Raw genomic sequence first — 5,735 nt, 5'->3', positions numbered from 1 at the left:
CTCAGTGCTGTCCTGAATTCCTCTCGACTTATCTCCCTTTTATGTTTTTCCTCCAAGAAACACACTGAGCAACAATGCTGATAAGCATCCCCATGCCCTCAGAGAATAACAGCTCATCTCAGGACTGAAATCTGTAGAATCCTGGCCTTGAATCTGTCAGCGTCAAAGAGGGAATCTCCATCCTACCTACATGTCCTTTGGACACATAGACTCAGTTGAGCACCCAGTCTGCCATGTGTGCTCAGTCCTCTGGGAAGGTGATATTCACGCCCAGCAGGAAGGTGACAAAGATATCTCTAAAGGCCAGAAAAGGACCAACTGAGTGGTGATTAGGAATGAATAGCAATCATTTATCACTGTTACTACCAGTCAAATTTCTGATCCAGGAGAAATGTGCTATACCAGTTGTGTGTGGAGTTTCACGTCTTCAGTGTTTAAGAAGAAGTGACATGTGTGTTCTGGAAAGAACTCTGTGCTCCTTTTTCCTGCAGAGGGTTTCAATGAAACCTGCCAGCTTCATATGCTGTGTAAGCTGTGTCCTCTCTGATCTTCTTTGGTCACCTATGACCTTTGTCTAGGTGATTCCTCAGTGGTATCACCCCTATTAGAGAAGCCAGGATGAACATGAGTTCTAGGTTACTCAGACAAAGAGGTGTTCTCAGGCACAGGTAGCAGCTGGTAGGTCAGATCATGATCTAGAATGAGATCTCTGGGTTACTAGACTTAGGGATGAAGACCAGTCTACAAGGAAAGACATAACTTGAGCACTTTTTTTAAAATTTTTAATACATTTAGTTTATTTTATTAAAATAAATAATTAAAATATAAGTGTTTCCAAACTTGGAATTTCTTTTATTTTCTTTTTTTTCTATTTTTTTTATTAACTTGAGTATTTCTTATTTACATTTCAAATGTTATTCCCTTTCCCCTAATCCCTCCCCCTCCCCTTCTTTATGGGTATTCCCCTCCCCACCCTCCCCCCATTGCCGCCCTCCCCCCAACAATCTAGTTCACTGGGGGTTCAGTCTTAGCAGGACCCAGGGCTTCCCCTTCCACTGGTGCTCTTACTAGGATATTCATTGCTACCTATGAGGTCAGAGTCCAGGGTCAGTCCATGGATAGTCTTTAGGTAGTGGCTTAGTCCCTGGAAGCTCTAGTTGCTTGTCATTGTTGTTCATAAGGGGTCTCGAGCCCCTTCAAGCTCTTCCAGTTCTTTCTCTGATTCCTTCAACGGGGGTCCTGTTCTCAGTTCAGTGGTTTGCTGCTGGCATTCGCCTCTGTATTTGCTGTATTCTGGCTGTGTCTCTCAGGAGAGATCTACATCCGGCTCCTGTCGTCCTGCACTTCTTTGCTTCATCCATCTTGTCTAATTGGGTGGCTGTATATGTATGGGCCACATGTGGGGCAGGCTCTGAATGGCTGTTCCTTCTGCCTCTGTTTTAATCTTTGCCTCTCTATTCCCTGCCAAGGGTATTCTTGTTCCCCCTTTTAAAGAAGGAGTGAAGCATTCACATTTTGATCATCCTTCTTGCCAAACTTGGCATTTCATATGTAACAAGTGATCTAGCCAGGAATCACATTCTAACTATACTTAATAAATATAAGCCCCTCTATTTTTAATTTTTATTTTTATTAATCATTCCATTCATTTACCTATCAAATTATATTACACTTCCCAGTTACCCCTTCTATCACTCCTCCATCCAATGATAGCCCACTTCCCTGCTACCACTCCACCAATCCCCCATCCCACATATGCCCTTCCCCTTCCCCTTCCCCTTAGCCTGTATGAGAGTGCTCCTTCACCCACTCACACTCCCCTGTCCCACTGCTCCAGCATCCCCTACACTGGGGCATCAAGTCTCCCTGGGACCAAGGGCTTCCTCTCCCATTGCTGTCATACAAGGCTATCCTCTGCATCCGGAGCCATGGATCCCTCTATGTACACTCCTTGGTTTGTGGTCTAGACTCTGGAAGAACTGGGTTGTCAGGCCATCCTATGTTGTTCTTCCAATAGGGTTGCAATCCCCCTCTGTCGAGCACTTTTTTGAGTATTGATTATATGTTCTGGAGATCATTGGAAGAACTGCAATCTCATGTCTAGGCATATAGCAGGCATGGTCAAAATGTGACCTGCCCTGATCCCTTCAGCATAGGTGGGATGTAGGGCCTGTCATCCTGCACACTGTGCTCTGCAGAACTCCTAATTACATCTAATATAGGGAGTGACTATATGGGGTTCCCAGACTTTTCCTGGGAAGACCTGGACTAAAGTTGTAAGTATTGGTCCTCCAAAGAATGGGAATTCGCTCAAGGAGATGTTTGTCTGAAAATTTTCAAAGGTAAATCCTTAGAGATTTCTCTTGGTATTCAAAGAAAAAGACATAAGTGGAGGGGCTCTGCCTGCACTTTCTGGTCCTTCTTTGGTATCCAAATTCTTCCTTTTTCTGCCCAGAGGTTGCAGAAGGGTTCTGCTGTTGAATACAGAGAACACTGATCCAAATGCATGTGTCAGGTGCTTTTACCTATACAATGTTCTGGGTCTCTTTCTCTTGCTGTGATAAGTCCTCCCTGAACAGAAGCAGTTCAGGAGACTTTAACTTCAAAGTGAGTCATAGTAGTGCACTGAAGGAACTCAAGGCATAAAACATGGTGCTTGCTGATTCATTCTCTGTTTCACACTCTGGCTCACAATTACCTAGTTTTCTTATACAAACCAGGAACATCTACCTATGTATGGTACTGCTCTCAGGGGCTTAGATGCTCCTGCATCAGTTAGGACAATCCCCACAGATATGTCTACCATGGAATTTGATAAGACAGTTACTCGGTTGAAGAAATTTTTACAGTTGAGACCCAGATAATTTTGGGCTGGGTCAAGCTCACTGGTTCATGCTAACTAAGATGCTGATTCAAACTCTGAAGTCCTCTACAAGGAGACTCCACAGAAAATTCTACAGTTTTCAAGTGAGTTTCCTGCTCTGTTTGTTGTGGTCATGACTTGTGCTACTGTCCACTGCCTCTCACAGCTGTATCTTCAGAGTCAGGCACATCTCAGGACATCTATCTAGAGTTTCACTTTTTCACATTCCCCAGACCTTGTTGTGATGCCCACCACTGACATTGTGAAGAATAAGTGAAACAACGCCATAAAAACATTAGTTTCATCCTGACGCAAGAAAGACCTCCCAGGTACATTCTGGCTCTAATGGAAGTAGATGAAAGTGATCATCTGATAGAAGAGAAGAGCTGGGAGCATGTGGGATAAAAGAACATGAGCATCATCTAACGATCTGGGTGTTCCTTCTAGGTCATGGAGATCATGAACATAAATGGAAAAGACAGAAAGGCATAAGTTATTGAAAGAAGGAAACACTACTTGACATTAAGAACAGTCTGTACAAGGAAAGTTTTTCCCACCTTCACATTCTAAGTACAGTTCAGGGACACCCAGTAAAAATCAGAGATGCAAGATGAGGGGTAAGAAAGAGAGATAGAATCTCATAAGAGAACTGGGACTTGTTTATACAAATGGACACAGGCTGGAAATTAATTTCTCTATCCATGAAACCAAGGCTTCACCCCAAAACTAAGTGCTGATATTTCACAGATTCATTTACAAAGACATGTAATTTTTTTCCACTGTGATTCTATCAAGGCTCATAGCATAGTTCTGGACAAGGGATACATAGGGCCTGATCTGCTAATATTAGTAGTGATGTTGGGAATAAAGTACTCTTTGAAGGACGATTGAGGTTTCTCCTTGATGCCTCTAGAGTACTGTGGGGTGGGGTCTTGGAGGTGAAAGTCAACATGGCTGGAGAGGTTGATGTTTGCATCTGGTTGGAAATGAATATCCAAGAATGATAAGCACAGGACATTTGAACCATAATCATTGAACCATGTGGAACAAACAGAATAAAGCCACATGTTATATCAGCAGGTTGAAGGGGAAGTTCTGTTCTACAGAAGCCCATAATATCTCTTTGAGATATGCTATAATCTCAGTTAAGCAGGTTCCAACCTGAGCTTAATGTGCTTATTAGTATAGGATTTCTAATATAGCATGCACAAACCCCTGATCCATCACCAGCATAAACCCAAAACAGTTGCACGGTGTTCACTCAGCCTGAATCTGTGATGCCTCATGTGTCTCTATCACCATGAGCCTCTTCTATGGGCAGAAGTCCTTCCAACCCATTCTAGCTCAATGTTGGGCTGGGCTGAATGTGCTTGAATGATGTCAGGACACCCTGGCCAGCTTAGGTATCTGTATGATGAATCTGTGGAGTCTGTGCAGCTCAAGATAGCTCTAGCCTTCTGTTTTTAGGCAGGCACAATCATGATGAAACAGAAATCACTCATAGCTCACATTCAGGTTGAATGGGTCATTTAAAATGACATCCACTTAGTTACAGGTTAATATCAATTGTGACTTTGAATAAGTGAAAGCCCAATTGTCCTCCGACAGCTTCAGTCTGTAATCTTCTGAAAGGTTTTAATCATTTATCCTCCACAGGTAAGTCATATTCTGAGTTTCATGTTCATGCTTTAAGGCACCATCTTCAACATCCCTCCCATGGGGTTAGAATTGTGACTTGAGGTGTTAGCCTCAGGTATCAGTGTTGTTCAGACAAGAGTGGAACTCCTGAAAGGGCCTCTTCTAACCAATATTGACATCTCTAAACTTCACCCCCAATCCATGCCTTAGAGGACCAGGGATAAGATGGCTCAAAGGCAGATATAGGAGGACCTGAGTGATCAGAGGTGGTGGGTCTCCTGTGCTTTGTTGGAGAAACAGTCTTTATTATATAGGAGTTGAGCTGCATAACTTTAAGGTTCAGATTAAGAACCTGGAGTCAAAGCCCCGTTGTTTCTTCTGGTCCTTGCAGACCCTCTGTCTTCCTGACACTATGGAGTGCTGTGTTCCTCCAGATTCACTGATCTCCATTTCTAAGTCAGGTCTATTGCCTTCCAAGTCTTTTCCTGCCCAAGACTATCCTCTAATAATCACCCACAATGTGTTCTCAGGACTTGATGTATGTCTATACAGAAATCTCGCACATGATACCAAGAGCAGACTTGGCTTTAAGCTAACTACTCAGGCTGTATAATAATATGGATCAATCTTCCTAGGTGTTTTAGGGTGGCTGATAAGAAGCACGGGACACCAAATAGATCTCAGAATGATCAAGGAGAGTGAAGGTATGGTTCAAGGGACCATGGAATTTGCTTTGCCTACCTAGCTTGAGAAGCATGCACCATACGATTTTAAGTTTAGAGTCCATGGCTCATGGGGCACTGTGTGCCTTTCAGTTACTGAGAAACCTAGACACACCCTCAGATAGTTTATCATTCAATCCACTTTGTTTCTTGATGTTCCCTTAGAAGAAAAGGAAACAGAATTTGATACAGAAATTGTTCTTAAATATTAATCTTGTGTACCCTGTATATCTTGGAGATGTCATTGTATTCTGGCAACCACAATTGCATTGATTATAGAAACTGCCACTATATTCTGTTTTTGATTAGGCTACACAAAAGTCTGACTGTTCTCAATAAAATTGTGACAACCTCAGTCTTGATGTGGTCCCTCCAACCTATGCCTGATTAATTGACCAGCCATAACAGGTAAACTTACAATAGTAATCACGGGTGCTTATAATATGGGGAAAGACAGACTTGAAGCAGGACCATTGCTTTGTCCTGGGCTTCTAATGACATGTCTCATAAAG

Source organism: Rattus rattus, chromosome 2 (genome assembly GCF_011064425.1).
Source record: "Rattus rattus isolate New Zealand chromosome 2, Rrattus_CSIRO_v1, whole genome shotgun sequence".
Lineage (NCBI taxonomy): Eukaryota > Metazoa > Chordata > Mammalia > Rodentia > Muridae > Rattus > Rattus rattus.
The sequence above is the reverse complement of the archived record's forward strand: the minus strand, read 5'-3'. Positions refer to the sequence as shown.